General features: G+C 42.1%; 1 long non-coding RNA gene across 1 annotated transcript in view; it reads right to left on the reverse strand.

Moving 5' to 3' along the window:
- The window catches only part of LOC120406787, a 59,313-nt gene that overhangs the window by 7,255 nt on the left and 30,709 nt on the right, over window positions 1–21,349 (reverse strand). Inside the window, exons 2-5 of the long non-coding RNA XR_005599582.1 lie at window positions 12,667–12,734; window positions 9,195–9,438; window positions 7,540–7,610; window positions 4,206–4,301 (exon numbers count right to left, since the gene is read on the reverse strand). This is a non-coding gene — a long non-coding RNA (uncharacterized LOC120406787). The remainder of the gene's footprint in view (window positions 1–4,205; window positions 4,302–7,539; window positions 7,611–9,194; window positions 9,439–12,666; window positions 12,735–21,349) is intronic.

The raw sequence follows: 21,349 nt of genomic DNA on the forward strand, positions 1-21,349 counted from the left end.
GAGAGTGAGTGTCTATGTATCCCTCTGCCCTTGAAGTATCCACACAAACACCAGGGACAATTAAGCTCAATATTTCCAGCTGAAGATGATGACGAAAACAACAGAAGGAAGAAATACATATTTCACAGAGCGGCTGGCTGTAATTTGGGCCTCCTCCCAGCAGAGGGAGCCACTGTGCAATTTGCCTAGCATCACAGGTGTCTGGGGCCCTGATTAAGAAGGGATTGGGGCTGCTTGAGGAGCAAGAGACCTCCTGGAATGGAAGCTGCCTGATGCCTAGATAAACCCCGCCCCGCCACCAAGACTCCTCCCCCACCTTTCTGTCCCTCCCCACACCCTTTTTGTTAATGGCACTTTTTTCATTTCCTTCAATAGCAACTCAAAACATGCTGTATTTTTCTTGATTTAAATTTTGTAAAAGGGAAGCAAAGTGAACTATGGCTCATGTTCAACCATACTCCAGATACAAATTAGCAGGAACTTCAGATTTAAATTAGACAAAAAGTCAGGCCACCGAATGTAATTCAGCAGCACACGCTGACATAAATTAAGACGTCATTTTTGACATTTTATTATTTCTTGTAATTTGAGTAATATGAAAGATAATAGTAATGGCTGCTTCATTGTGTTGCTTTTTGATACACTGTCTAACAATTTTAAATGTTTAAAGAAGATGTTATAGGAGCTGCTTGGGAAGTTAACTAGGAAACACTTTTATCGGAAAATGTTGAATCATCAAAACCAAAACTTTTTGCAGAAAGGTATTGGGAGGGTTTCTCAGGTCCAGAGTATAATTTCTGGTCAAAATGAGAGACAGAAAAAAAATCTAAACAGCCCAGTGATTAGGACACTCTGCATGATTCAAACAAGGGATTTGAATTTGAGTTTCCTACACCCCAGGTGAATACCTTAACACCTGAGCTCTTGCTAACCCACTGTGTTCTGGGGTGGGTACATATCCATGTATCAAGCATCTAGTGTATTCCCCCCACCCCCCATATTCTGGGGTAGATCTCTCTCTTGCTTGCTCTCTCTCTCAGAGGATTGTGGGAGTGAGTCTGAGGTGGGTGTGTTTTGCTGTTCTCTGTGTTTCTTTCTGTTGGGGAAATGGGATTTGAGGTTTATTGCATGTTTGTTTACGGGTTCAATTTCAGGATTTCACTTTTTTAGCAGTTTGTCTGCCTGCCCTTGGGGCTGGCCAAGATGACAGCAACCTCCATTTATTGTGTATTGTGAGGGTTTAACCTGCAGCCCTGGGCTGCAGGTTTTGCCTCCAGACTGCCTCTGCGGAGGAGTGTGTTCCAGCTGTGGGGAAGGTAATTGGGTTTATAAATGTGAGGTATGCCTCCTGCATGAGCAAGGCTATTGTGTTTGTTGACTCATTAGCCTTGTTGAGCCGGTGGTTGTGGCGATTTTGTGCAGGGTATTTTTGTCCCTATAGTGCCCCTCGCAACACCTGCTGTTAAAGTCACTATCACTAATGTTCCTCCTTTTTTAGAAAATGGGCAACTGGCTGGAGACCTGGTGAGTTATGGTAAGATCACCAACCCTATTAGGAGGATTCTAGAGGTTTGGCATGTCTTGCCCTTTCATAGGGAAGTTTATATGCTATTAAACAATCCTTCCGAAGTTTTAAGTTTACCTGAAGTATAGGATTGGGGTGTGTGATTATGTTGGGTTTGTTGCCTCTGAGGCCAGCGCCTGTTTTTGTTGTGGTAGTCTGAGACATTGGTTAATCAGTGCCCTAAGAAGACTGACCCAGTGCCTAGGAATGTGGGGGTTTGAGAGTAAAGCACAAGGTGGGGTGGCTGTAACAGAGACGGTGTCCCAACAGGCTCCAGCTGTCTCTGGGGATGTTGGTCCCCTTTACAACCTGGGAGAGATGGTATTACTGGTTCTGTGGCTCCTGACTCAGTGGCCTCATGGCCTGCGCCTGATTGTAAAATGGAAGCTGAGCCTGTTGCTATGGAAACTGTGGCCTTAGCTGAGGATTCTGGCTTTTTGGCAAAGCCCCTGTGAAGGGGTGTTCACCAGGAAGCTGGCAACAGAAATGGCTGCAGTGATAAAGTCTGTAGCCACCCTCTGCTTTAGAGACAGAAGGAGGAAACACAGGGAGAGAGTAGGAGCCTGGCTCTGAGGAAGGGCATACCCAGAAGAAAGAATGGTGGAGAAGAAAGCCTGTGGGGTGGTGCGTAGGCAGTAGCCTAGGAAGAGAACAGCAAGATTGGTGACTGAGAGACCTTAGCTGCATGTTGTAGGGTTCCTGTGCTGGGCCTGGGCTCCCCTACCAGCCACTGATTGACTGGCATTGCCCGTACAGTGGGTCCAGTGAGACTCTATACCCCAGGAGGGGAAATCACATAGGGATCTGGCCAAAAGTTCAAGTGACAAAGAGGAAGCTGCAGCTCCTAGAGTGAGAGAGGGGCCACAGAGCGAAAAAGATGACAATGGGGAGAGACCACAAGGGGAGGCATTGGACCTGGAAGAGAGCTAATCCCCAGAACACTCAGGAGGAGGCACCACCCACAGTGAGTGAATACCCTGTGACAGCTGCAAAGTAAAAAATGGCCGTTGAAGTTGGAAGAAAATAGAAAAGAGCATAAACTCTGACAAGAGGGTGTTCCAGTTTCTGAGGGTGCTGTAAAGCAGATTAGTTTGGTCAAAGCAGTAGGGAAGCACACTGTTGAGGGTGGTTCTTTGGTTGGGGACATAGAGAATTTTCAAGTATTAGTTTTGCCCCCTTGGTTTCTACAGCCCCCTACCTCTGGTCTCTCTCTCGTCTCTCTCTCTCTCCCCTCTCAAGGTCAATAGTGACTCTGAGTCTGAGTGTGTGGAGTATGACGAACTCACAGATTCTTTTGGATCCTGAACTCACTGAGGGGGGATATACCCCAGATGCTATTGGTAGGCTTCCAGATTAGACTAATGGAAAACATGGAGTAGAGGTGGCAGAGGCTCAGATAGAATTTGTCAGCTTTGATTTGAGAGCCCTGAAATATACGGAAATCCTGACGAACATGAGGAACAACTATGAAGTTATTTATCCTATGTTCCTAAAGTGTCTTCGTTTAGGTCAATGTTTTCAAAAGTGAATGCCATAGCTAGGCACTTAGTTCCAGATTTTTAAATGTATCTAGGTGTTGGCTGCTTTCAGCATAGCAATGTCTAACTGATTTAGGAGTCTAAATATCATTTTCAAATGGGACAGTCAATGGGATTTTGGCTCCTATGCCTAAATCCCTTTTGAAAATGAGACTTACATGGTTGTAGTGCTGAAGCCAGCAATACCTTTAAACAATCCAGGCCTTACATCCAAATCTAAGTACCAAAATAAATACACCTCTACCCTGATATAATGCTGTCCTCGAGAGCCAAAAAATCTTACCACATTATAGGTGAAACCGCGTTATATCGAACTTGCTTTGATCCGCCAGAGCACTCAGCAGCCCCCCCTTCCCCCCGGAGCACTGCTTTACTGCATTGTATCTGAATTTGTGTTATATCGGGTCACGTTATATTGGGGTAGAGGTGTAGTATGGGTTTCAGAGGTCTAATCACAACAATTCCCAATGACTTCAGCTTCTTTATTAACACCGCCAAACAGTTCATCAAATAAGGAAAATGGAGCATTTTTAGAGATTGCAGCATAAAAAACATGACAATCCCAGTATCACAGACCTGGATGAGGACTTCTAGAACAATGAGAGAGCCCTGCTGACTTTCCAGTGAAACCACATTTTTGTGGAGAACATTGGAATGGACTTATGATTTATGGGCCCACCAAACACATGCCTAGTATAACTCCACAGCCTTCAAAAAGTTATACGGCAGATCAATACTGTTTTATATGTATTTGTGAAATACAGAATGCAAAAAGCTCTTACGTGAGAAAAGCAAATTCAGTTTTAGAGCCACCATCAGGGTTTTTTCATTTGTTTTTTTTTTTCCTTCATTTTAATTGCATGTATCTTTTAAAGACCAAATTTTCTAAAATCTTACATAAAAGCCTGGGAAGGCAAAGGGCCTGGTGGAATTCATTGTCTTTTTGCATTATAATATTACAAGGTGCCGTAAATGGAAGCATGCATCATATCGTTGTTCTTTCTCATTAGAAGAAGGATTAGGGAGGAAATTGCAATGAATGCAATTGCTAATCAGATTAAGAATTCTCATTTCACATTCACTGGACATTCAGGAAATTGTACCTATGAATGTTGTTTGTAGTGTTGATGTAGCCATGTTGGTCCCAGGATATTCGAAAGACAAGGTGTGTGAGGTAATATCTTTTACTGCACCAGTTTCTGTTGGTGAAAGAGACAAGCTTTTAAGCCATACAGAGCTCTTCTTCAGGTCTGGGATAGAATGTATCAATTTATATGAAACTAGGGTCTGCTCATTTTCTTGACACATTGAAAGCACTTGATGCCGCATTGCATACAACAAGGCCTGAGGATGTGGGTAAGGGCTGGCAAACTAACATTGTAACCTAATGACTTAAGGAAAGACATGCCAGGGGCTTAGAAAGTCAACAATGTTTATACTCAAACAGAAAAGTCATGATAAATGAAGAACAAAACTATTTTTAAAAGTTAAAGTAATAACAGAGAAGGGTAAAATGTGTAGTATGCAAAAAACACCTGGAGAAAACATGCATCAGATAGTACTACACCAACAATCTGATAAAAAAGATTACAAAACCAGTTTTAATTTTCTTTCATTTTCCTCAAACATTGCTTCTATGGATTCTCAGTAGTGATGGGTTTCAGAGTAGCAGTCATGTTAGTCTGTACCCACAAAAAGAACAGGAGTGTTTGTGGCACCTTAGAGACTAACAAATTTATTTGAGCATAAGCTTTCGTGGGCTACAGCCCACTTCTTCAGATGCATAGAATGGAACATATAGTAAGGAGATATATATACATACAGAACATGAAAAGGTGGAAGTAGCCATATCAACACTAAGAGGCTAATTAATTAAGATAGCAATTATCAGCAGGAGAAAAAAAAACGTTTGTAGTGATAATCAAGATGGCCCATTTCAGACAGTTGACAAGAGGTGTCAATTACCACCTTTAAGTCTGTTACTGAGTGACCAGAGAGGTTGAAGTGTTCTCCTACTGGTTTTTAAATGTTATGATTCCTGATGTCAGATTTGTGTCCCTTTATTTTTTTGTGTAGAGACTGACCGGTTTGGCCAATGAACATGGTGTACAAGGTGGCAATTTTGCAACAGAAAAGCTTCAAAAACAGAATCCAACAAGAAACTGCTGAACTTGAATTAATATGCAAACTAGATACCATTAATTTAGGCTTGAATAGAGACCAGGAACGGCTGAGTTATTACACATATTGAATCTATTTCCCCATGTTAAGTATCCTCGCATCTCTTGTCAACTGTCTGAAACGGGCCATCTTGATTATCACTACAAAAGTTTTTTTTCTCCAGGTCTGGAGCACCCATGGGGAAAAACTAGTGGGTGCTCTGCAACCACTGGCAGCCAAGCTCCCCTCCCCCCACCCCACCTTCGCTTCCTCCTCCCCATCCCCGAACGCACCGCGTCCCCGCTCCTCCACCTATTTCCCAGCGCTTCCCCCCCCCCCCCCGGCCGGCGCCAAACAGCTGGGAGGAGGCCAGGAACAGGAGGGGCTGGGGCAGGGATTTGGGGAAGAGGTTGGAATAGGGGCAGAGAGGGGGCAGGAATGGGGGTGGGGCAGGAAGAAGTGGGGCCGCATGGAAGGGGTGGAGTGGGGGCGGGACTGCGGGAAGAGGGTCGGGTCGAGCACCCAGGGGAAAGCGGGGAAGTTGGCGCCTATGGGTAGAAGGAAAAGGAGAGATGATTTGGGGTGTCCACTTTCCCTTCTTGTAGTGCTTTCTCTTCTTCAAGAAGTATCTCCAGCTGAGGTTCACGAGACAGAAAGTCTCTGTGGACAGGAACCCCAAGCTGTAGATTTTTTTCCTGCCACAAGTGGCCACTTATACTGGTGATGGTCCATTTGATTTTGTTGATACCTGGCTGAGGTATCAGCATGCCTTTTGTCTCTGGGGAATTGGTTTGTGGCTGCTCCCCAGACTTAGAACATGTCTTAGTAATATGATACAGAAGAATCTTCTAACTTCCCATACAATGTTGTCACACATTTTACCAGGACAGTTGTGATCAGCAAATTATGAGTTTTCAAACAATACCTCAACAAGGCATACTTTAAACACAATTTATCATAATCCTGTGAAAGGACTGGCCCAGGGGTAGGCAACCTATGGCACGCGTGCCGAAGGCGACACGCGAGCTTATTTTCAGTGGCACTCACACTGCCCGGGTCCTGGCCACCAGTCCGGGAGGCTCTGCATTTTAATTTAGTTTTAAATGAAGCTTCTTAAACATTTTTAAAACCTTATTTACTTTACATACAACAACAGTTTTGTTATATATTATAGACTTCTAGAAAGAGACCTTCTAAAAACATTAACATGTATTACTGGCATGCAAAACCTTAAATCAGAGTGAATAAATGAAGACTCGGCACACTGCTTCTGAAAGGTTGCCGACCCCTGGGCTGGACGCAGGGGTACACATCTGTTCATGATTTTAATTAACATGTTACTGGTTTCATCTTGTATAATTTGAAGTGACCTTGTAGAGAGATTTAGGGGTAAGTTTCCTTCAGATTTGTTTTTAAAAATACATGCCATCTGGTGCAACCTGATCCATTCCAAAGGCAAACAACTGCCTTGCAGAAATATTTTTATGAGCATAAGGGACCAGTCGTCTCTAGCTGGGATGAATTAGCAGCAGCCTGGTAGTGGGTAAACTCCACCCATGGCAGATATGTCATCCTTATTTTACCTCCAGTTTGTCACATTTGTAACTGGTTCTCTATGGGTATGTCTACACTCCAATTAGATACCTCTGGCTCGCCCATGCCAGCTGACTCAGGCTCAGGCTAAGGGGCTGTTTAACTGTAGTGTAGATATTTGGATTTGGGTTTGGGCTGCAGCTCCTCACCAAGAGAAGTTGGTCCAATAAAAATATTATCTCACCCACCTTGTCTCTCTGATATCCTGGGACCAACACTGCTCCACCTACACTGCATACATCATCATCATCAATATTATTTATACTAAAAGCAGCAAAGAATCCTGTGGCACCTTACAGACTAACAGACGTTTTGCTGCTTTTACAGAACCAGACTAACACGGCTACCCCTCTGATATTATTTATACTGGATCATATGTATGTTGAACTTATACTTTATACGGTCCATTTCAATAAACAAACAGTGCAATCAAATATTGTCATGGTTGTTATTATGGGTTGGAGGTGTTGACAGTGATTACACAAAGAAATGCCATGCATAGGCTATACATAGCTATTGCAAAATTCAAAGAATTCAGCATAAACATTAAGGACAGATATTGTATCGACAAATGTGAAAAGATATGCAAGTGTCAATAATGTGATATTTGTGATATTAAGAAGTGACCAGGAATTCTTTAATTTAGGTCAGACTGTGTAATACTAGATGCCAAGTCCTGCTCACCTGACTCATGTAAGTAGGCCCACTGACTTCATTGGAATTACTCCTGTCAGTAAAGCAAGCAGGATATGGAACTAAGGAGAATCACAAGATTCAGGTTAACATTCTTAGACACTTAATGCCTAAATTACGCCTAAATCCCAGTGACTTTCAATGAGGCCTAGGCTCGTATGGCTCCAATCCTGCAAATACTTACGCATGTGTTTAACTCTACTACCATGAGCACTCCTGTGCTAGCAAATATAAACAGTCAAGTAACACATACACTTGAAGAGCTACATTTTCAAAGTTCCCAAGTTCCAGGCAGGGGCGGCTCTAGGAATCCGGCCGCCCCAAGCACGGTGGCATGCCACAGGGGGCGCGCTGCCGGTCGCCAGTCCCGCGGCTCCGGGGGACCTCTTGCAGACGTGCCTGCGGAGGGTCCGCTGGTCCCGCGGCTCCGGTGGAGCTTCCGCAGGCATGCCTGCGGGAGGTCCACCCGAGCCGCGGGACCGACGCACCCTCCGCAGTCATGCCTGCGGGAGGTCCGCCGGAGCCGCCTGCCGCCCTGCCGGCAAAATGCCGCCCCAAGCACGCGCTTGGCGTGCTGGGGTCTGGAGCCGGCCCTGGTTCCAGGCTACTACTTAGTCCTTGTCTATATTGGTGGCAGCATTTAGCTACATGCTGCAGTGAAAGGCAGGCTGCATCCACACTGTGGTGTGTAGCTACAGGCTGCAATGAAAGGCTCAAGCAGGAGGAAAACTATGAGGAAGGCTCTGGCAGAGGGAGCTGCTGGAGCCTTTCCCTGCTGCTTCCCCTTTGCCAATGTCAGGACTAGGGTGTGAGCAGTCTGAACTAGTGATCATAGCAGGGGCAGTCAGGCATAGTGGTCAGAGTCAGAATCAGCATCCAGGAACCAAGCCAGGGGTCAGAGACAGAGATCAACAACAGTCAGGTCCAGATCAGCAGCCAATCAGGAAGTCTCTCAGTTCAGACAACTTCCTGTGCCTCCTTCTGGCTTAAATAGTATGGTCAGGCCAACCAGAGGGACTGATCATTGTCCCCCAGACAGGATCCTCATGGGCAGTGCCTCGAGGAGGTGGGTCAGAGTTCTGCTAGCGCCTCACTTCTAGAAGTGGCAGCCAGTTGTAAGGGCTTCCTAGGAACCCATGAGCCTGGGTTGAGACCTGTGTGCCCTTACAGCCAGAGTCTTTTGATGAGACAGCAGGACCAACATTACTAAAAAGAGCAGCATAGACATGGGAGGCACTGCTTGGGCATGCAGGGAGCCGTGCAGGGTATACACCCAAAGGTTATGGCATGTCTTTACTCCACTTGCCTAAGCTGTGCCTCACCATCTACCCTGCTATTTATACCCAGGTTATCTTGGTATGTAGTGTACGTACTCTATACACCGCCACAAGCATGGACCTGTCATTAGTTTTCATTAATCTTATAAATATTTATTTCTTTAACACCAACAATTTTCTTTCTTTGTACAGTAAACAAGATAAAGACAATCCCATCACCAAAGAGCTTACATTCTAAAAGAGAGATGCAACACTGCAAATAGGCCCCATCAGCTTCTTCCCAATGATAGCCGAAGGCAGTACTCCTTCTCCCCATAGCCTAAGACCTCCTCTAGGGACAGAGGTTGATTAAGGATTCAGGAATTGTACCTGGCAGTCATACAGCTTGTCTGCAACAGGAGGCTTTCCTCCATGGTTTTCAGTAGGCTTTTAGTCGTGTGGTTTTCCATGGAGACAGGCTTGAACTCTGGGGCAAGATTGATGTTTGTAACTGGGATCTAGAATACCTCCATCTGTGTTCTATATTCCTTTCCTTTCTCCCTCATAACACCAACAATCTGCAGCAAGGGATCGACAGTTCTCTCTGAATAGCTTGGATTTGCACCAACCAAAGCTGTGGAGAAAACAAATGTTCTTGTTTACTTTTCAGCCCACATTAGACTGTAATTAATACATGTCTCAGTTCAAAGTAATGCATCAAGTGTTCATTCCTGAACAAGAGTTCTGTGGATCACCTCTTTCCTTTTCCATGATTCTGACCAACTCCCTCTGTCCCACAGAATAACTTTGCAACACTCAGGTAATACCTTCCATCAAACCCAAATGTAATGAATGTCAGGACATGAGTTAAGCCACGTTCTTTATCCATTTGGTTTTTACTAAGAGTTTTTGTTTTGCTCTTATTTGGATTTTGTCCTGTGTAGGTGCTACAGGAGTTAGTATTAGCAATAAGTATATAAATTAGACAAAAGCAATGCAGTAACAAATGGTCTCTCTACAACATAATGGAGTAAGAGTATGAATAAGGTCAGTCAGGACTACATTTTTATTTTACATCTGGAACTTGAATTTTATTATTTTTGTTATAGTTTTCAGCCTGTGAGATGCCAACTGATCTCAAGCTGGGGAGTAGATGAACCACAGATGGGGTTAAAGAGACTCAGATGTTTTATGATCTCATCTGTTGACAGAAAGCTACATTATTTCCAGCATCAAAAGTTGCAACATTCTGCTAAATAGACCCCTTGTGAGCAATGAATACACCTAGTGTTTCCCTTCATTTTTTTTTTTCAGTTTACACTGAATCATAAAACAGTCTTTCAGAGTTTTGGGGGATTCAAAAGAAGTCACCTAAGGTGGAAATCTATACAGGGTTCATTTTATTACAAAATAAAAATAAACAATGGAAAATACAAATGGTTAAGTAACATGCAAACCTTAAGAACTACATATCCAAATCTCTCAGGTCCCAACGTACCTCTTTGGGTATATCTGCACTACCCGCCAGATCGGTGGGCAGCGATCGATCCAGCAGGGGTCGATTTACTGCGTCTAGTCTAGATGCGATAAATTGACCCCCGAGCACTCTTCCGTCGACTCCTGTACTCCATCGCCGTGAGAGGCGCAGGCAGAGTCCACGGGGGAGTGGCAGCAGTCGACTCACCGCAGTGAGGACACCACGGTGAGTAGATCTAAGTACGTCGACTTCAGCTACATTATTCATGTAGCTGAAGTTTCGTAATTTAGCTCAATCCTCCTCCCCCACCCAGTGTAGACCTTAATCTTATAATCATTACTATTATTTATTATTTTTAATACCAACTATGTTCTTATCTCTGTACAACAATAAATAAAATAAAGGCAGTCTTTTCCCCAAATGTTTATATTCTAAAAGAAAGACATATGGAAGACAGAGCACACTGGAAAAATAAAGATCCAATCCAATAAATGTGTGGTAATACTCAACAGTGTTAAGTACAGTGCCAATAGGAGGATCTACGCCAATGTAAAATAATGAAGAGTCATAACACACCTGTGAGGTAGATAAATATTATGATTGACCTAGGTCACACAGTTAATCTGTGGCAGGGCCTGGAATATTAGCATGCAGGAATCCTAATCCCCATGTCACAGATCATAAATCTGTTTCTCCTCTCTAACAGAGGTGCATCTCCCTTGACTTTGCCTGGATAACTGAGAGGAGAATTGAACTCTTTACAATTACAACTAAACGGGAGTAACTTTCCATCTAACACCCCAGGGAAAGAAAGCAAACAGTTTCCTGATAAAAAACTTCACACAAACTGTCTTTTCAAACTTGAGTGCCTAAAGTAGGTTGCTTGATTGTTTTCAGAACTGCAGGCATCCAACTTGAATTTATCTGTGGGTACTCACCATGTCTGAAAATGAAGTCTTATTTAGGTGCCTAAATATGGATTTAGGTGCCCAAGTCTGGACACCCATATTTAAAAAATATAACTGTGCCTTTGCCTGACATCAATCCAGGTTCAAATTGATGCACTGTGGCAGAGATGAATAAATGTAGGCCTGGACTGTGATATCCTTACTCACACTGAGTGGAAACTTTTTCAACAAGTAGTCCCATTGACTTCATTGGAACTACTTGCGCTGTAAGATATTATTCGGTGTGAATACGGTTATCATAATCTGGCACAAATTAATTACTTAGTACTTATAAACTACTTTCCATCCATAGATCTCAAATCACTTACAAAGATGGCAAACATTGTTACAGTTCAGGCAACTGCGCCTATATTCCCCCCTTCTTGGTCCCTGAGGGACACCCACTCTAAACACCTGGCTCCTCAGCCATCACCTCTCCTGGACAGAGACCCACATCTTTCCCTCATGACTGGGTTTTTTCCAGTACAATACAGTTCCCTGGACCCTGCCTATACTGTATTATTCCAGTAAGCCAGACTGCCTGAACAGACCTGCATCTGCACTTTACTCTCTCTCCAAAGGCTCTAAACAGCATAATTGCCCATAGTTATGTTACCACACAGCTCTGTCTAAGCAACCACATTTATTCTTAAAGTGAAAGCATTACAGAGAAAACATAAGGAATTAATAAAAACCTACACACATGCTAATAACCCTACCAGAGATCACCCCCTCAACTCCAGCGGGGGCTCTGCTAAGAGTCAGTCCTTCAAACCCCAACAATAGGTGTTTCTGTGGTTACAAGTTCACAACAGGATTAGCTCAGAACAAGCATACAGACTGGGCAAATCAGCCTGTTTCTTTATATAACTTGGGCCTTTGATTTTCAGATTCTAGGAACAGGGAATCAGCAGACAATGGCCCCTTCAGGCTGGAGCTTCAAAAGGCTGGGCTTTTTGCATAACTGGGGAAGGACAAGAAGAAATGTTCATTAACGTCTCCCTAAATATTTCCCAGGGAATCCTCTTCACACATTTTGTCCAAAAAACCATTCATGTCTGCCACATTATTCAATATGGTCCATTGATCATCCAGGCTCATAATAATACATAACCTTTGCATTTAATATAATGGAATCCAAAGATACTCAAACTTAAGTTTTGTCAAGGATATTTTGCAGGAAATTGCCACATCTATCACAAGCATTATTATTTCCATCTAACAGATGGGAAAAATAAGGCATTGAGAGTTTAAGTGACTTGCGCACAGAGAAAGGCATTGGTAGAGGTGGGGAAAAGATCCTAGCTCCTTTGATTTCCAAACCAGTGCCCACTGTCCTCTATGCTTTACCTTTTAGAAAGACTCAAGTCTTGATTTAAAAACTTCAAGGGTGAAGAATCCACCACATCTTAGATACATTGTCCCAATGGTTACTTACCTTCACTGTTAAAGTGTGCCTTATTTATGTCCAACTTCAGCTTCCAGCCACTGGATTTAGAATATTTCCTTTGGTGTAATGAAAATTAAATAATATTAGATATTAGGCAAGTCACCAATGCAAAGTACTTCAAGCCACAACTGTTAACTGAAGAGTTTGTAAAGGAGAAAAAAAAGATTATAGTTCAGAACAAATCATTCTACCAAGAGTTTTATTTCAGACCTGGCAGTTGTAAGAGAATCTATGCACAAAAGTGAGAGAGGATTCTATTCTCACATTTTGTTTTTTTCCTGTACTGGGTCTGGAATGATTATGAACAGAATGAGTCAAAATGAAATGGATTTTTGAAATGTAAATAGAATTAAGTTTACAGAGATATGAGATATGATATATCCGTAAAATGGAAGAAAAATGCGTGAACCATTCTAAAGGTGACCCATAAACACTAGATAAATATGAATTGTTCTTTGCTTTCTTTGTATTACCTACGGCCTCTGGTAAGCTTCTCATACTACCAACTTTTTTCCATGTTAGATAAAATTTTAATTCATCTCAGTCACATATTTACATTCAAGACCCGGTCAGTAATGATTGAAAATTGGGACCACTGGACACCTACTCAGCTATCCATCAGTTGATCATCTGTTTTCATTTCTGAAGGGACAAGTGTTCAAAACACATGAACCCCATTCACACTGGGAACTATTTGCCATCCCTGAAGGTAGTGTCACCAGGAAGACACTGGAAAGTTGAACTATGTACCAACCATTAATAAAATATTAACATGTATAAACACTATTCAGCACAATCGGTTTAATCCAGTTTGACAACCTGAAAAAGCCAACAGTAAAAGGAATTTATTTCTTCCCCCAGCACTTAGTTCCACAGTTCTACGTGTGATGTTTCTCACCAGTTAAAGAAAGCCACTGATTATCCCCTCACAGTTGCTCCCAAGCAGTGGGACAGACGTGGGGAGAGGCAGGCGTGTATCCTGGCCTCCCTTGCTGCAAGGAATAGAGTCCTGCCTCTTCCCAACCTGGAGAGATTGGGATTGGGAGAACCTGGGGTACCTGGGAGTGCAAGGGGTCAAGAGAAGAGAGTGACCCTGAGGTGAAATGGGTACCTGGAGCCTACAAGGATTATTTGGGGGATCCTGGAGCATCCTCATCCATTGTGCCTGTCACCCCTTGTGCCCCATCCCAGCCTGTTCCTTGTTCAGTAGGTCTTCCCATTCTCACCTCCTTGCAAATAAGACCCTTGCAGACAAAACCAGCTTCTGCCTCCTCTTTCTGCCTCCTTTTTACCTCCTCTGAGCTCTTCATGTCTTGACAGAAACTGGCAGGATATCAGCAGGGGACAGAACTGACATGCAGAGGAGGAAAGACATCTCCCCTGCCTTCTGTGCCCATACCATATTAGGCCCTGATGACCAGGAGGAGTCATTGCAGGGGAAATTTTTGTCAGTGCTTGATGCAGGAGAAAGGAAGTGAGGCAGGAAATATACAAGAACATTTCATGCAGCAATTTTCATTTTTGTATTTACAAGTCTAATTAAAAATGTAAGTCAATATTTTCAGGCGACCCCTGAAGGCAACAGGCAAGCTACTGCTTGATGAGCTCCAGGAAGAATTCTGTCTCCCTGAACTCTGCATAGCGCAGTGCAGCTCCACACACACCCCAACACAGGGCTGCACGCCAATGGCACAATTGAGACCTTCATGAGCAGTTACTCCTACTACTAACCCTTTGCAAAAGTAAAATGATTGCTGGAACAACCACCAAAAATGGTAGCCCTATCCTACTGTAGCTACTCCAGCAAAGCTCCCATCAAATTCAGTGGAATCAGCTTCAAACATCAGGTTTGCTATAATTAATGCACAGCTCCAAGTGGGATCCGTTCCTTCATTGAAATATACCACAAATTATGCCCTTTAATGTATGAATTTATTAATCTATCTGAAGTCTGAACACATTGCTGATTAGTAATGGTCCTCCTCTTTTATATCCTTAGCCCATGTAAATTAGACTAGGATTTAAACTAGTTTCTGCCCTAATATTGGAGTGAAAAAAATGAAATAATCTGATTTTTAATTTCAGATATTGAAATTAGACAACTAGTTTCACTACCAGAGCTTTTTTGCTTGGTTGGTTGGGTGGTGGTGGTATTTGTTCATTTTTTGCCAAAGATTCTTCCTCTGTGAAATAGATAACACAGTAATGAGAGAAGTTGGGTTTCACAAAACTAATCTGGATTTCATCTGAACTAACTTTCTTCATATCACTCTTGGAAACAGTGCAGATAAATGGATGTTTGAACAACAAATAAACAAAAGTACTTTTGAAGAGAGATACCTCTTTCCTAAAATAACAAAGCCCTCATCAAGGACATCTTTCTAGCAACATTAAAGGCTTGAGATATCTTTAGTCTTTAAAATTTTAGATTTTATTTTATTTTTATTTTCACAGAGGTACATGCGTACTAAAGCTTCTAATACCTCTGAAGAAAATAAGGAAAATAGTTGGCAGAGCTCCTCATACTACCTTTAATTATAGGAACTATTTAGATTTTAAACAAGAGCTTAAGTTGTCAGAAGAATATGCTGTTAGTGGACAGATAAGAAGAGGCTCACTGGAAAAATAAAGCATACATTTGTATTTGGGGTCTGGAGCTTTATTATGGAATGACTGGTTACATATACATATTTTCTATAACGGAAAGTCTTTGCATACAGAGTAAAAACTGGTTGGGCAGAGAGGCTGGAACTGTTGAGCAAAGAGACTGGGAGCCAGTGAAGGAAAAGGGGGTGGAGATTGGGAGCCAGTGGTTGCAGGGGGTAACAATGAGATCAGAAGAGGAGGAGGAAAGGAGGGACACTGGGACTGGCTGGACAAGGCAACTGCAGGTAGGAATTAGTAAGAGACGGGAAATGTGGGGAGGGGATGGAGGCAGCAGCTGGGGTGTGGTGAGGAAATGCGAATGGCTGAGCAAAGATTGGAACACAGAGCCAGGGATGGGGGAGACTGGGGCAGGGAGCCAAGGAAGGGGTGCAGGGGGGACAGATTGTATGAGGACTCCAAGGAGGGAGACAAGGACTGGGAGCTAGTGTGGGGGAGAGAAGCGAGAGATTGGACAATGGGCCAGAAGGGTGAACTGGGACTGGCAGGGCAAGGAGGAATGATTGGGACTAGGACAGTTAGCCCAGAGCGGGAGACTAAGACTAGGTGGGCAAGGAGATTGGGACTGGAATGAGAGGCCAGGAGGGGAGAGACAGGACTGGGACAAGGACAGGTTGGAGGCAAGGAGGCAGAAGGCATCAAGCTTGGGGAAAATGGGCAGAAGGATCTCTGCCCCTTAGGAACACATTTCCCTCCAGAGCCTGGAATGGAACCCAGATTCCTGAGTCTCATCATTCCTCTGCTATCAGCAAATAGTTGTGTGTGCACCATACTCCTCTAGTGGCGGGTCCACATAGAGGATGACAACCTGCTGCAGCTATCAGTTTCTCTGTTAGTTCAAGTGGCAAAGGTCTGTCCAGTGGGTCTGACCTGCTGATGACCCATGTGGGTGTCAAAATGATGCCACTTGATGGAATTTCTGTTTTTTCCGTTTGCTTTTTTTTTTAATTAGCAAACTACACTAAAAAAAAACCTACATGAAAGGAGCATTATTAAGGTTGCTAAATCGAGGCTTCAAAAGCTGGGAAATGCCAGAATTAAGGTTGTCTGTGCAAGCTTAATTCAGCCCTGTTGCATATATGTGTTATGATACCGTCTTCAATTACATGATAACTTACTAGTTTTTCTATAGGACCCCTGCCTTATTCAGTGCATGGGACAGAACTGCTCTAGATATTGAGCAGTGTTGTGAAATGAAGGAGGTTGTTGTCTGTAGAACCCATGCCTCATTTGTTGCAGATGTTGGACGGTGCGTGGTGAATGAGGCAGGATATTGCAGGAAGAGAAAGGAGGGTCTCATATTACTCTGGAGAACTGAATTCTGTCCCAGCCTCTGCCAGAGTTCCTGTGTGATGTTGGGCAAGTCACTTAAACCAAACTTTTCACAGGTGGTCACTAACTGTGTGTTCCTCATTTTCTGTGTGCTCAACTTGAGACCTGGAGGTCTGATTTGCAGATGAGCTGGACAGTTACTGCTGCAACTGAAGTTAATAGAAGCTGTGCTTGAATATACGAAGTATCATATAATGCTAAGAACTCTGAAAAATCATGTACCAATCATCTCAAATTAGGCACCCAAAATTAGTGAAAACATCTGACCTTAATTTCTGTATCCTCAGCCCTCAGCTGTAAAATGGAAATAATGCCACATCCTCACCTCTTAGTGGTTTTGTGAAGATAAAATAGTTAATGTGAACTGAACTTGGCATGGATGCGAATATTGTATTAACTAGTAATATCTTGACCTTTGTGTTGATAAGAAAAGCAGATGAACAACCTAAACTCAAGTGAATAAAAAAATATTGTGGAAGAATTTTCCCATTTTTTTTAAGTAGGATGCATCAGTGTAGATAACCATTCACATTAGTATCTATAGAAGTTGATAATAGAGGCAATAATACATTCCAAGCTATACAGTTTGAGATAACATCTTCTGAGATCACTTTTTGCAATCTTTTGCCTTAACAAATATGTCCTGCTGATACAGACACTTGTGAATTAGATTACAGTCTCCTTGGATGACAAACTGTATGTTTGTTCAGTTCTAAGCACACGAGTAGGAGCTTAACAAATAATTAATTATAATACTACTTAAGCATGTGAATGCTACTCATTGTACCCAGCACGTGCTGTCTCATGCACTAGGTACAGCAAGAGAGGAATACAGACATTCTGGCACGTTAAAAAAAATGCAATCCCTGCCAGTGGTCGAACTCCACTTTGAAGGCATTAATCTCTAGTAGAGAAACAAGGGCTGTGTGGGCTTCTCATTGAACTGACCCCAACTCTGAATCTGTGGAAGCCATTACTACCTGTGCACGCTGTAGGAGGGAGTAGAACAGGTGAAACCTGTGAGGTAGGAGGAATGTGAATTGGTCTTGACAGACATAAGAGGCGCAAACTAGTCTCATAAAGAAGGAGCAAGCTGGCTTTGTCAGACAGAGGAGTGTTTGGTTACACTGGATGGGAGGGAAAAAAAAGATTTATCCCATGAGCGTACTTAGATCGCTGGGATTGTTGAAGGAAGTTGGATGGTTGTGAGAGATGTGTACTATCAAGTACTTTTCAATCTTTGCCAGTGGGAAAATGCACCTAGTAGTTAGTTGGAGTAGGAGGGAAAGAATCCTGTCCGTTCATCCCTGTCTCTGCCATGGGCTTTCTGCATTCTCTTGGGCAACTTGCTTAATCTGTGTGTCTTGGTTTCCCCATTTGTAAATTGGGATGTTGTGAGACTTCCAAATGTTACATTAGCAAAATGCTCTGTTCTAGGGAAGTGTAAAGCATTAAATTACAATTAATAGTTGTCCAACAATCTCACTGAAAATGCACATGCACTACCCATCTGACAGGTTGAAAACTCCACTGTCCTTAATAACTGCAGACCGATGAATTAACTCACAGCTTGTTAGATGCCCATAATCACCACATGTTGGTATTGCTCAATGATGCTCAAATCAAATAAACTAGAGGGTGCAGTTTCTTATTCTGATCTGCAAACCAAGGACCTGCTTTAATTAAAGTTACCTAGATGATTCACTTAGGATCTTAATACTCTGAGATGGTCTGTGCTAAATCTGTTGCTATCAGTCCAGGATTTTTTTGCTGCACTCCTCACCATAGAAAGTCAAGAGACTTGATGTTGGTGTAATAATTGTTACACAGAAAGGGAGAAGCAGGAATATTATTTATGTTTCTGAATGGGAGGATAAAGGGAAGTATTCAGAGTATTTCCCTGTCTTCACAAATGAAATATCAGAGGCACTCTGTGCACAGTTGCTAACAGTTAGATGAATAGATTCCAAATCCAGGTGGGACCATTGTGATTATCTAGTCTGACCTCTTGTATAACACAGGCCATAGAACTTACCGAAAATAATTCCTAATTAAACTTGTAAGCATTATGCTGCAGCAGCCACATGAGAAGAAGCCCAGAGAGGTCAGATTTAGCCTAGTTTACATTTTTCTAGATGCCTGTTACAAACAGAGATTATTCATTTGACAGTGGATCAGTACTTCCTTAAAAATCAGTGCTTGCCCATACCACTTTAAAGAACAGATCTTTCATTATGTCCAGATTTGATTTGCATTGCATATCCTGTGAACAAAATTTCTCCTACTCTTGGAATCTTTTATCCTTAAGATCTAGGCAAACATTACACACCTTTAAACCTACCTAATACAGTAAATAGTACATATAAAAAACAATAGACCTTAAGCCTACTGCCAATTTCTTTTTTTATCAGCTGAATACAGGCATTGGTGGTAACTTTAGAATTAATTTCATTTTCTGGCACTGATAATCTTACCGACAGACTGAGGTATAGCCTCATTTTTTAAACAGCAAACACAGACACACAATTTCCTCAATTGACAGTGGCTAAGGACAGAAGTTTGTTTGACTCTCCTGTCAAACGGGGCTATTGTAAGGAAAGGGATAATGTTTTTAATTGACATTTCGTTAATTTCATGTTAAAAAAAACAGTCCAGGAAAAAAATTCCCACAGCACACTCCATGCTCAGAAAGCCTCAATATTCAGGGAGGGCAAGCATGAAAGGATTGGGAAACCAGCTAACATGAACAATTTTCCATTCACTGGTCTGTCTGTTGAGAATGTTTTTTTTAGATGTGCCCAAAATCCAGAAGAGAACACATGGGTGCTTCTTTCTTCTTGGCGGTCAAGAGGTTAAATTTTCAAAGGCAGCCTCTAACTGAGCCTAGAATAAAATGAATCTGGTATGAATATCCTTATCACTTGTTCCAAACAACCTAAAATTCCTCCTTGAAATTCCTTCAGAACAAACACGAGGCCTAACTACATTGAAATCACCCTTGTTTTGTGTAAGCCTTGTCCTTCCCTCTCTAGTTACTTTTATCAAGTCAAAAAGGCAGGTTTGTGGATTCTAAAATCATGCGAGAACAATTCCAAGAACTCAGCTAGCCTCGGTTTAATTTTTTATTGAAACTTTGTAGAAAGACTTATTTCTCTATGGTGCAGAAAACTCTGCTGCCAAATCTTGGTTATTCTTGAGTTCCTTCACTAGCTCCCATTCTCAAGGTACAAGGTTTCACGTTCTAGGCTCTGCTTAACTCTTCCCCACCTACATCTCTTCCCCATTTCCTTCTACACCCACCACCCACTCCATATGCTCTGCCCAAGCTAGTTTCTATTTTTCCCTTTGACACTTTTGTCCACTCCCTAGTCTGGGCTTCCTCTTATTCCACCCATTACATTAGGAACAGCCTCCTAATTAATAGTTACCAAGCACCATCCCTTCCTTTAAAAACTCCTAAGGACACACCTGTTCTCTGAAACATTCTAGCTCTAAAGATCTCACCCCATTCTGTGTTTGCTCTGTATTGTATTGAACTGGCTTGTGCCTTGGACTGTAAAATCTGTTCTTTGTCTGGCACATTTGGTACTATATACAGTACATGATAAATAATTATACTCTGATATTTTCACACACCTCTCCTCCATTTCCTACATCTCTTTATTGTCTATCCATTATAATTACCCTTTGAATTTGTTACCAAATGTATGTTCTGAAACACTATATATTTAACCATTTAGCACTCAGAATTGTCATGTGACAATGGTAAAGCATTATAAAAAGTGTCAGTTTCTTAACACTTTGTTAGAATACTGATTTTAAAAAAAAACCAGAATGTATATCCTTACCTCTTTCCTCTCCCCTTTTCATTCTTATATAAACAATCTTAAATAAGAATTAATATTGAATAAATTATACAGCTAGATGAGTCACTCATCATCACATGATTAGATCTATCCATCTTTTGGTCTTGAGGAGGATTTTGTCCAGTGGATTCACTTGGATTATCAAATCCAAAACTGCAGTCTCTTCCTCAGTAGGTTTAAAGCACCTCTCAACACAGTTATCTCCCTTCTTTAAGGCTGTGTTGTGAATCGCAACAATTCAGCTGGCTTGGAAGCTGATGAAGATGCTGCCCACTGGCACTGACTAATCTTCCTGAACACCAAAAAGAGAAAACCTGCCTTTTAACTTTTCTATGACTTTTTGACTTGTGGGTCCAATGAAAAATAGAATTTAAAGCTGGTCAAAAAAAATCCATCACATTTTTTGTTGAAAGTGAAATTTTCACTAGAAGTGTCTATTTTCCACAACATTTTTTAGGTTTTTGTTGAAAAAATGAAAACCTCCAAACTGAAAAAAATTAGATTTTTGGCCACAGAAAATATGTTTGTTTTCATTTTTGATTTTTTGTGGGGGGGTTTTATGAAACCTTGAAAAATTTCAAGAAAAAAATCACTTCTATTTTTGTTGAAATTTCTCACTAGTGAAAAAAATGTCCTCAATCAGCTCTAATAGAATTTCTACAGACTACTTTGGTTTCATGTCTCAGTATTGGCCTATGACCTGTGCTTCACAAAAACATTGCATCTCCCAAAACTCACCTATCCACATGCCCCTTGCACTGTAAGTGGAACGATTCTTTCCTGGTCTTCCTGCAAGTGAACAGCTTATA

Source organism: Mauremys reevesii, linkage group 5 (genome assembly GCF_016161935.1).
Source record: "Mauremys reevesii isolate NIE-2019 linkage group 5, ASM1616193v1, whole genome shotgun sequence".
Taxonomy (NCBI): Eukaryota; Metazoa; Chordata; order Testudines; family Geoemydidae; genus Mauremys; species Mauremys reevesii.